The sequence below is a fragment of the Pristis pectinata genome, chromosome 2 (assembly GCF_009764475.1).
Source record: "Pristis pectinata isolate sPriPec2 chromosome 2, sPriPec2.1.pri, whole genome shotgun sequence".
Lineage (NCBI taxonomy): Eukaryota > Metazoa > Chordata > Chondrichthyes > Rhinopristiformes > Pristidae > Pristis > Pristis pectinata.
Genome location: NC_067406.1, coordinates 43,384,547 through 43,396,922, shown reverse-complemented (window position 1 = coordinate 43,396,922; position 12,376 = coordinate 43,384,547). Strand labels below are relative to the sequence as shown.

The window sequence follows — 12,376 nt, the reverse complement described above, 5'->3', positions numbered from 1 at the left end:
TGATGTGACCATTTATTTAGACTTAACTGTACAGACAAACATTGTTTGATCTCTGCAAATTTAGAAGGTGCCATTTCCCCTTAGCATCAATTCACAGTTCTTCAGTTTCTTTTGTCTCTGTTATATGTGAAGAAATATATTTAACTCCTCCTACAAAGGCTAATTTTAGTTCAAATGGGTGAGCACTTAACAGTCGTGATGAATCAGTTGCCCAATTTACAACTCACCAAATTTTGCTTAATGATTAAAGTTTCTATTTTCTACAGGATTATTATTCTGTCACAGGATTGAGTTTAGCAAACATATTGGCTATGCACTGTATTATGAGAGTTTATTTATGTTGCTTTGTATTTTATTTAAACCCTTTTTTTGGACACAATCCATTTAAATTACTGGTCAAAAATGGGAGATGAAATATTTTCAGGAAGGATTGGTGAGCAACTGATAATATTGCACTGCTATCTAGACTAGTTGTTCAGATGAAGGGTGGGACAATAACAACAGAAATCAAGATGCTGTAAGTGTGAGATTTTTAATGAGATATGGATAAATATAAAGGTGATATTTGAAATATGCAGTAAAAAGTGACACTTCCTCAAATGACAACCCACATTTGCATTGATGATGGCACCTCATACACACGTATCAACTGTCTTATAGTAGTATAATACGTGCCCTTGGTGGGTTCCATTTACAATAAGTACAGATCAAAGCATGTCCAAAAGTCTTAGAAGTCAGATTAATTAATTGGACATCCCAAAATTGTAATTGTAATTCAGTTAAAATTCTTAACTGGAATGAAGCATCTGCCAAGATTGCTCCTGGCCAGATGAATTTCAGCTTTTTATTTCAGCTCTTATTAGCAGGCAACAAGGAAAAAATAGGGAATTTATCTCTTCAAAAAGACCAGCACAGGACTGAGAAAAGAGGATTATGCAGTTGCATAGTTTAAATAATCTCAAAACTCACCACTGATTCATCACATGAAAAGTTCCTGAGGAAGATGGTTTCAGGATTTTTTTCATATTCAAGTCTGGGATAATGTTGCTGCACATTTGCAGCAGAGCTCAACACTATTTTTAGAGTAAGGATATATTTAGTGAAATGACCTCACCTGCACTCTGCAACAAGGATCTTAGAAATCCAGAATTATTAGAGCAGAGAAGAAGGCCATTTAACTGATCAAATCAATGGAGGCTTCTCAAATATAAATCCTGTCATTGGTCTATCACTATAAAGAAAGCAACGTGAAACAAATCACAAGCTTTGATTTGAATATCTGTCTACAACTGAATTAAGGAAAAACAAGATAACCACATTAAAAGCATGCCTACATGGCCAACAGACACTAACTTTTGAGTTCACTGAGTAGCTGTCAAAAGAACAGAAGCTAATTTAGTGAGTTTTGCTTTCACTAAACATTCCAACTCTGATGAACAATGTGTTAAGAAAAATATTGCAGATGTGCCTGCAATTTTAGATCTAAATAATAGAAACATCAGTGATCAAATTCATGCCACACTACAGATAGGAGCATCTCACAGATCAGTGTTGATGTTGCAAGTAGGATATAAAATTATCTAAAATATTCTGTAGCCTTCAGCCTTTATTTTTGATGGATCCACAGACTTAGAAGATAAACCACAACTAGCAATATTTGTACTCAATGTTTCCGTGGATGAAACTGTGAAAGAAGAAATGTTACATTTAATGAACATAGCGAATTTTGGGTGTTGACTTGAAGAACATATATGAGAAAACTTTGGAGGATGCTTTGGAGATAATTGGAAAGCATTTGAAGATGATTGTTGCATAAATTTTTCATTGTTACAATGGTTGAAGCACCTGCAATTGAAGGAAAAAGTAAATGTTAAATGCTTGAAGCACAATCCTATATACCCAGAATTTCTCCCTATTTATTACAGCATCCATTGTGAAATCTTGTAAATGGATAACTGGTAATTGGTTTATTATTATCACATGTACGAAGATACAGTGAAAAGCTTTTGTTTGCATGCCATGCAGAAAGATCATTTCATACATAAGTACATTGAGGTAGTATAAAAGGAAAAAAGAAACAGAATGCAGAATATTAAAAACATGTTAGAAAAACAATCTTAGAAATTGTCAATTTCATCTACTCGAACAGAAAAGCTCATCTACGATTCAAACAATTCACCAAGGTGCTGAAATTTATAGACTAAGCTTAAGCTGTCCCATATTCTGTATTGTGATGTTATTATCAGCCAAAAACACTTTCAATAGGTTTGTGGAACTGTTGGAAGAGAGTGTTGTTTTCCTTAAAAAAAGAAAAAGTCCTACCAACAATTTGAAGATAGTTTTCACTGGTACTATGTGCCAGCTGAAAGCTGTCACCTTGGTACTCAGTCTTCGCCTTGTAGAAAAAAGCTAAATCTTCAAAGAGACTGTCAAGAGACTACAATCACTTTCCTCCCTCAATACTATGCCAAACACATTCCCACAAATTGAAGCAGAAGATCACAAATTTAAGACTGAAAATATAAATTACAGGGAATGTTTGATGACTTTCAGGATTTGAAGATTTGTAGAAGTGGAGATTCTCTTTTGCCTTGTAAACCCAAAGGTGTAATTAGTGAAGGCTGTCCAATTCCCAACAGTGACAGTACAGAAACATTTATCTTAGAGATGTAATTTTTGAACTCCTGGAGGACTAGCTTTAAAGATTATGTTCTGGAATCAAGTGCAAGGAAGAAATTATCCTCAACTTAAGTCTGGTGAGGGGCACATTTCAATTTTTAGCACGATGTACTGAAGTGCATTTTTGTGTTCTGTGATGTTTCATAAACTTGAAACATAACAAAACCCTTACAAATCAACACCTGACCAAGCTTTTTCATATCAAAAAATTCTCAAAAATTGTCAAACATGATTTTCCTTACACAAATCCATCCTGATTTTCCCTAATTGTATTCTTATGAATAATAATTGCATAAATGCCCTGTAACTAGATTCATAATTATAGTTTCCAGCAATTTCCCTCATAGAGATGTCAGGCTAACTGGTATGTAGTTCCTCATTTTCCTTCTCCATCCTTGCCTAAATGGTTTGGTCACATTTGATACTTTGATAAGTTGACAGCCACTACATCCACAATCTCCACTGCCACCTCCTTCAAAACCTTAGGAGGCCAATGGATTTATTGCCTTTCAGTCCCAATCATTGTTCCAATTCGATTTTTTTACTAATGCTAATTTCTTTGAACTCTTCATTCACTCTACTATCACTTCTGGAAGGTCTTCTCTGCCTTCTCTGTGAAGACTGACATATTGTTGTTGGTATTGGTATTGGTTTATTATCGTCACAAGAAATAAGAGACAGTGAAAAGCTTTTGTTTGTATACCATCCAAACAGATCATGCCGTACATAAGTACACCGAGGTAGTAAAAAGGAAAACAGTATATCTAATATAGTGTTACAGTTATAGAGAAAGTGCAGTGCAGGTAGACAAATAAAGTGCAAAGGCCACGACAAGGCAGAGTAGAGATCAAGAGTTCATCTTTTAGCATATGAGAGGTCCATTCAAGAGTCTGATAACAGTGGGATAGAAGCTGTCCTTGAGGCTAGTAGTACATGCTTTCAAGATTTTGTATCTTCTGCCGGACAGGAGAGGTCCTTGATTATGTTGGCTGCCTTCCCAAGGCGGTGGCAAGTGTAGACAAATTAAATGGAAGGGAGGCTGGTTTTTGTGGACAGACAGGGCTGCGTTCACAACTCTGCAACTTCTTGTGGTCTTGGGCAGAGCAGTTGCCATACCAAGTGTAAGACTTTTCTCAAAGATAAGTCTTTTCTCAAAGACTTTTCTCATAACACTTTTCTCAAAGATAATTCTTAAAGATAATTTTCCCTACCTTAGACTGTAAGGACTGACATTAACTATTGTTATTTGTTTTCCTTTTTACATACCAGGAGAGTTATGTTTCTCAGCAGACTAATCACACATTCTACTTTCCCTTTCTTTGTCCTCCTTCACTAAATTCTGGAATTTTCTTAATCCTCAGGCTTACTTTTTTGGCATCATTTTAAAATTTTTCCTTTGATGTCGTTTGATAGCTGGTCAATGTTCTCTGTTGGGTTTCTTCGCCTTAAAGAGATAGATATTATTGTAAATTATACATTAATTCTTTAATTTGTTAGCTGTTTACTTTCATACTTTGCAATATCATTTCCCACCTACCCTAACCAAATGACCTCTTATGCCTTTGTAGTTTGCTTATTCACATTTAAGATGTTGCTTTTGGATTAAACAAAATTACTTTCACTCTTTACATGATTTCTATCATATTATGACAGAAGCCCCTTAACTACTTCTTTATCAATTAACCTTATTTTATTACACATCATTAGATCTGAAGTAGCCTGTTCTTGCATTGGTTACTCAATATACTGATGGAGTAAACTATTCTTATACACTCCATAAGTTCATTCTCCACAACATGATTGCTCATTGGGTTTGCCCAGTCATAAAGTCATAGAGTTTTACAGGATGAAAACAGGACCTTCGGTCCAACACATCCACGCCGACCAAGTTGCCTACTTTGAGCTAGTCCTATTTGCCTGCATTTGGCTCTTACCTCTCCAAACCTTTCCTATCCCAAAGTCTTTCAAACATTGTAATAGTACCCTCCTCTATCACTTCCAACATAAGCCAACATAATCGAAGATCCCACCCATCCCAGACATTCTCTCTTCTTCCCCCTCCCATCGGAGGGTACAATAGCCTGAAAGCATGTAACACCAGGCTCCAAGATAGCTTCTATCCTGCTGTTATAAGACTATTGAACAGTCCCCCACCACGACAAGATGGACTCTTGACTTCACAATCTACTTTGTTATGGCCTTGCACCTTATTGGCTACCTGCACTGCACTTTCTCTGTAACTGTAACACTTTATTCTGCATTCCATTATTTTTACCTTGAACTACCTTAATGCACTGTTGTAATGAAATGATCTGTATGGATGGTATGCAAGACAGGTTTTTCACTGTACCTCAGTACATATGACAATAATAAACCGATTTACCAATTTACTAATTCCTCTAGCAGCTCATTCCACATACCCACCACCCTCTGTGTGGAAAGGTTGCCCCTAAGGCCCCTTTAAATTTTTCCCCTCTCATCTTAAATTTATGTCCTGTAGTTTTAGACTTCCCTTCCCTGGGAAAAAAGATTGTGACTATTCACCTTACCTATGCCCCTCATGATTTTATATACCTCTGTAAGGTCACCCCTCAACCTCCTACATTCCGAGAAAAAAGCCCCAGCCTATCCAGCCTATCCAGTCTCTCCTTATAACTCATGCCCTCCAGACCTGGTAATATCTTTTGCACCTTTTCCAGCTTAATGGCATATTTTCTATAGCAGAGTGACCAGAACTGCACACAATACTTCAACTAGAGTCTCACCAGCATCTTGTATGGTTGCAACATGGCATCCCAACTCCTGTACTCAGTACCCTGACCGATGAAGGCAAGCATGCTAAACACCTTCTTCACCACCTTGTCTACCTGTGTTGCCACTTTCAGGGAACTATATAAAATGTACTATGTACAACAATGTCCTCCTAGGTCTTTCTGTTCAAAAATACTCTCCACAGACCTGCTATTTACTGTGCAAGTTCTACCCAGCTTTAACTTATCAAAATTCAACACTTCACACTTGTCTGAGTTAAATTTCATCTGCCATACCTTGGCCAACTTTCCCAGCTGACGTAGATCCTGTTGTAATGTGAGATAACCTTCTTCACTGTCCACTATACCATCAATTTTGTTGTCACCTGCAAACTTACTACCCATGCCACCTGCATTCTCATCCAAGTCCTTAATATAGATGACAAACACCAGGGGACCCAGAACCGATCCCTGCAGCACACCACTGGTCACAGGCCCCCAATCTGAAAAGCAGCCCTCCACTACCGCCCATTGATTCCTTCACCAAGCTAATTTCGTATCCAATTGGCTAGCTCATCCTGGATCCTATGTGATCTAACCTTTCATATGTAGATTGTAGAACCCACCAAGCTCATTGCACAATTGTGGGCTTTAAAAATCCCCAACTCTATTTTTTTGAGTCATACTATGCTGTACATTCCCATTACATTTTAGGGCTCTATGTACAACTCTGGCCTGTTTTTGCCACCCAAACTGATTCTGCTTCTTGACTGTCAGAGGTAAGATCTTTCTTCTCTCTTGCTTTTACCCCATTCTTAAATCAGGGCTGTCTCACCTTGTTTTTCATTACACTAATCTCTTCTAAAAGTACCCTGGAATATCTATTTCCCAACCTTTGGGCACTTTGTAACTATGTATCTGTTAAGGCAATTAGACCATAACTTATCTCTACTTGTGCTGTTAATTCACCTCACCCAGTTATGAAGGCTACGTGCATTCAGATACAGTCATGCTCTGACTATCAGGGGATGTGCATTCTTGCGTTTATATGCAGTGTTTCCTCCTGATAAACTCTGGATATCATTACCCATTTTGCTGCTCTTCACTTGTAGTAGTATTTTTGTCCTTTCTCTTTGACTGTCTGAACATTCCTTCAACAGATCCCCTCTTCATTATTTAGTTAAAGCTTTATGGGTAATGTCTACGGACGTTGTTATTTGATTCACCGGGATACGGGTAGCAGCCCAATTCAAGTGAAGACCATCCTAGCAAAATAATTCCTTTCTTCAGCTAATGATACGTGAATCTAAAAGTGGTTAGCGTAACGCTATTACAGCTCCAGGGACCCGGGTTCAATTCCGGCAGTTGTCTGTGAGGAGTTTGTACGTTCTCCTTGTGTCTGCATGGGTTTCCTCCGGGTGCTCCAGTTTCCTCCCACATTCCAAAGGGTTAGGAAGTTGTGGGCATGCTATGTTGGCATCGGAAATGTGGTGACACTTGCAGGCTGCCCCCAGAACACTCTATACAAAAGATGCATTTCACTGTGTGTTTCGATGTACATATGACTAGTCAAGATATCTTATCTTATCTTAAATACATTTCTTCTGCACCGATCTCTGAGCAACATAATTCTCATGATTCTGAGAATACAGATCTTTGCTCTCACTGCACAAGTAACAGAGAGGGCGGTGAAAGAAACAGAGGAGGAGGAAGGCATCAGATGGTGAAGAAGAGAGGATCTCGCTATTAATGCTGATGCGATGTGCCTTATAGACCTATGATTCACATCAATGACACCTCCATAGGCTCAGGACATAATCCATGAGAAGAAGTCCATGCAGCACACCGTATGTTGAGGAACCAATGAGACTGCCACTTGCAGCCAGACAACCGCCACTTGTACCTGGAATGGACAGTTGGATATCACGATTGTGCCACAGTGGTGCCTCACCACAACCAAGTGGAAGTCTCATAATTTCCTCTCCATATTCAGCGGCATTACCATTGGTAATCATCCCATTTAAAAGCAGGACATCAGGTCAATGATGGAGAAGCAACAAATGCTGACCTCCCCACAAACCCAACAACCACAGCTGATACCAAGCAAAAAGATACACAGAGTTCCATACTGCCAGTGTTCCCATCCAGATGCTTCTGTTACTGATAATTTCAGTGAATAAATCATGAAAGCCAGAAGTAAATGACTCAATGTGTCAAAAATTTCTGGACATCAAATCAGGAGCAAAGCTGTACTCATCACTCTTTGCACTCTCTAATTCCCTGTATTTTACATGCCTTTGCTACAAATGCCCTACTAATTCAGTGTGGTGGCCTGCAAGGGGCTACAACCAAGGTAGTAAGTGGTTGGAGTGGAGGAGGTTGCATATGGCGGTGATGGTGACTATAAGCAGTTCTGGACTTAGTCCTACTCAATGGACTGACACTCATTCCCCTAAGGTACAACATCAACTCAGCTGGTGGTTTCCAAGAGGTTAGATTGCTGGTATGCTTTTACAGCCTCAAAGAACCAGCCAACTATGAAATCCAGAGCAATGACGACAACAGTTGAGGCCTGGATGGCACAAGTCAGATGCAACACTCATACATAGAACCCAAGAACATTTACAAACAGAGGTCACCGGGCACATTGTGTCTGTGGAGACACAAGAGACTACAGATGCTGGAATCTAGAGCAACACACAAGAAGATGGAGGAACTCAATGGGTCCGGCAGCATTTATGGAAGGAAATGGACAGAAAATCAGAATTAGATCAGAAGGCCTGCAGGATCATAGCTCTCCAAGTACACATCTCAATGCCATTTAAATGCAATGAATGTTTCTGCATTTACCATTCATACAGGCTCCTACCATTTCCTGGGCGAATATTTTTCCCCTCATCTTCCTTTAAATCCTTCTACCAGTTACTTTAATTATGTTAAATGTATGTCTGCTGATTTTTGACCCCTCATTGAGTGGTTCCCTCTGTGATGTGCTGGAAGCTGTCCCTTCTTCTGTCTGAAGCAACACAAGGTTGTATCCATGACTGCTTACATGGAGTTGACCTCTACTTTCACAGGGGAAAGGACATGCTCCACACAGAACTCGCCGCAAAGCAGAAGTTGGACTCTTCCATGGTCCTGGACACTTTCAGATAAGTTGGCCAATGCCCTTACATTTCGGTGTGCATGTTCATCAACAGACAGACCAAGCAAGAAAGAAATATTTAGATCATCTGGATTTCATAAAGCAGAAACAATTGTGGAATGTGAAACAGTTAGCCATGAACCAACTATCGCCTTAAGTGACCTCAATGCCCTGCTGTCACTGCCTGGGACAGCTGAGCCAATAATATAAACTGATTGAACGTATGGCATGATGAGGGCTATTTACAGTCTGCTGCTGCGTTCTTCAATCATGAGCATCCTTAACTTAGAAGAAAGAAGGAATAATGCCAGTTAATACATGTTATGTGTGTGAATGATATGGCTGCCATGATAATGTGAGCATGTTTAAGGTAGGGCTGTGTGTGTGTGTGTGTGTGTGTGTGTGTGTGTGTGTGCGCGCGCGTGCATGTGCATGTGGGTGTGAGAAAGAGAGATATTGGTGTAATGGTAGGTAGGTAAGTGCAGCAGAGCACTTGTTGGCAGGTGGGAACTGTTTCTATTTCCACTGACTTTGACCACACAACTGATTCCTGGCGGCACGGTGACCATTCCTCTGCATGGATGTCTCTGGCCTCCTCCTCTGGCTGTAGCCTCCCTTCTAACAGCCCCTACTCCAGCTGTTGTTTCATTTCTTACGTAGAACGTTTCCTAGTCCCCTCGCATGTAAGATGTCCACTTCCTCCACTGAAATTCTTTATCGTTACTTCTGACGTTTGCATTACGTGGAGCACTTTCCTGTGATTTGCCTAGTGCTGCCATGGTAGCTATGTGTTTCCAACAATGATAGACTTCAGTGGTCACCTCCACACCTCTCCTCCAACCTTTAGAAGGGTGCACATAATGTCAATTAACCCTGATCAATTTCAACAGATGCATGGGATACCTAAAGTTGCCTGCACTTAATATATGCCAATGGGAATACAATATCATTAGTACCTTCGAAGTATTCAAGTCCTTGTTTGAGGTTTGTGATAAAAAATTGTACACCAAGAATGCTGGGGCAAATTAGTGGTGATCCCACACAGTGCCATTTTAGCAGGTGTATTCATGAACCAACAATCTTTGAAATTTATTGCTCCTTAATAACTTTAGATACGTTACAAACATTTTTTTAAGCTGCATTATGTATGTGTACTGACCTAGGAGGAAACCAATGAATCTGTGCAAATATTAAAGGTTAACCAAGCTTTAGGCAGTGAATCATCATTTCTTCTGAAGAACTATTGATTTTCCCGGCCATGAAATCATGAAAGACTGTTTCCAGTAAAATGGTTATCATCATAAATATATTTTAAAGTTTTAAAGATCCTATGTAATTCAAGTTTATATAAGAACACATAAATATATAATTAAAACTAAGAAGTTCAAAAATTGCATCTGTATACAGCAAACAATAAAACAATATGACAGTTTAATTAAAATAAGGGTATCACATTATTTTGAATTGACTTGTATGCCTTCTTCAATTCCACTAGATGGAGCACTATATTTACTTTAGAAAGGTTTTGCTTGGAATGTTCTCCAAAGACTTATTATTAGGCATAGCAACATTGGAAGGGACAGGGGATGTAGAGTCTGGTGACATTTAATTGTCTGGGAAGGTTTTCAATATCAATACTCGAGAAATAAAATTTAATTTACCTTTGCATCATGTGTTATTGATGAGCACTTCAGGGTGAATGCTGGTTCAAGACATCTGACATTCTCCACAGTAAACCTTTATCTAGTCTCAGAGGCAGTCCTTCCCATGTAGCCGAAATGTACATTGTTAATCATCTCCACTTTCTGTACTTTTATATTGAACATGTTTTTTTTGCATTTCAGCTGGATTTGCAACTAAATCGAAAGAAATGAAAATGAATTAAAAGTCTAAGCCCGTCAACATGTTTTAGGTGTGGGATTATGTTCCAGTTAGATTTCAAATTGCAAATTTCAGTATAATCAATTAATTAACAGTCCAAATAAGGAAAGGTCTCTGAAGAAAGGGCTTTGGTTTCGACATGCATTGTATGTAAAATATGATTAATATAATTTTTCAATGGTGCTGTAATTTAACTGCCAATCCTTTTAATTTGGGCCTCTATGTTGTTTCCTATGGTGTTGATTGTGTCTCGCTAACATTCAGATGACAGCAGTTTATGTTTATTAGTGTCTTCATGCAGCATTACAAAGATGGAAATCACAGCTGAGCAGGAATAGAAAGAAATTATCAGAGGTGTTCAAAGCCATGATCAGAGAGACTGTTTTTAAGGTGCCTTCTGAAGGCGGAGAGATGTAAAGACAGAGATATTAGCAGGAGGATTCAAAAATGTATGCTTAATATGTCTGCAAAATCCAGCACAGATGGTAAACTGCAGGGTGAGGGAACACACAGCTGCCAGAACTGGAGGAGCAGAACAACACAGGGCTGTGGAGCTAGAGACAATATAGCCTGGAGGGATTTGTAGATGAGTGTTAAGATTTTGAAGTCTATGTGCTGAGGAATGGGGTGTTAATGTAGGTTGGCAGGGGCAGCTGTGATGGATGGACATGTGCATCAAATTTTAATTATGTACCATGCTTTTGTACTATATCTCTCCTATGACATTGTGAAATCTGTGTTAAGGGTGGCCCTTTAATATCAAGCTGACTTCAGCTTTATCACAAAAGGCAGCTGCAGTAAGAATAATTTTCCAATTTACGTGCTTCCAACAGGGATCCTCACCCATCTGGGATATGCATCAGAAGTTACAGGATGGGCTGTGTATGATTTTAAGGTGTTTTTTTCTGAATGGTTGAAAACCATGATGATCAAATGTTGCAAGCATTAATATGCCTCTGATGCATGTGGTGCATACTGGAACTGTAGGGGTAAAACAGATCAGGTTGTCCAGCTCCAGCATAGTTGCAAAATTTATACTTAATAACTAGAAGACCACTAGAAGAACTGGCTACCACATTTGAGATAGAAGATTGAGCCTTTGTGGGAAAGCTTTGAGAAGGAGGGGAGGATGTTGTGATGGAGCTGGTGAGAGCAATCAAAATTTATTCTGTCCATTAGACCCATAAATGGTGGGGTGAGATAAAACGATGTGAATAACAATTTTAAGATTGTTCCTAGTGACATGCACTGAGGTACAAAAGAAAAAAAAATCAGTTTTACAATAGATAACAATAGGTCAGTATAGCAGGGGAAGTTTCAAATTCCTATGGCATTTTAAATAGTTGAAGGGCTGAGGACAATCTATTGGGCATCACCTAAATTTTCTGTACCTTCCCACAGAAATCTCCTTTACCAGATTAAGACCTAACTTAGATGTCCTTTCAACCTTATAAATTCAAGCCATGTTTCTGCAACCCATATTCATTTAATATTTAAGCCTAGTATCATCCTAGTAAATCTATGCTCTGCACTCTTCAAGCCAATATGTCCTCATGAAATCTCATGCCTAAAACTGAATGGAATACCGCAGCAAAGATCTTGCCAAAGCTCTCCACGATTCAAGCATCCTCCACTTCGTGTTCAAGCGCCCTTGAGCTAAAAGCTAACATCTAACATAGAAAACAGATTATAGAACATAGAACAGTACAGCACAGGTACAGGCCCTTTGGCCCATTGAAACTTTTCAAATACTATTCTTACTTGTGCACCAACTTTTATTAGTGCACATATTCTCAACCTGCGCGGTTCCCAGTTCATAGAAAAGGTAGGGAAAAAGAAAGGAAAAGCAGTAAAAATGAAATTAAATATCTTCAGCTAAAAAATGGGAGGCAGATTTAATGGGATTAGGATAAGACAATAT

General features: G+C 38.9%; 1 long non-coding RNA gene across 1 annotated transcript; it reads right to left on the bottom strand.

Moving 5' to 3' along the window:
* Positions 1 to 1,727: 1,727 nt before the first annotated feature.
* Positions 1,728 to 10,895, bottom strand: LOC127567444 (uncharacterized). Its single transcript, XR_007955874.1, has 3 exons — positions 10,236 to 10,895; positions 4,047 to 4,123; positions 1,728 to 1,845 (listed from the first exon to the last, which is right to left on the bottom strand). It is a non-coding gene; the product is annotated as an uncharacterized LOC127567444 (long non-coding RNA).
* Positions 10,896 to 12,376: the final 1,481 nt, after the last annotated feature.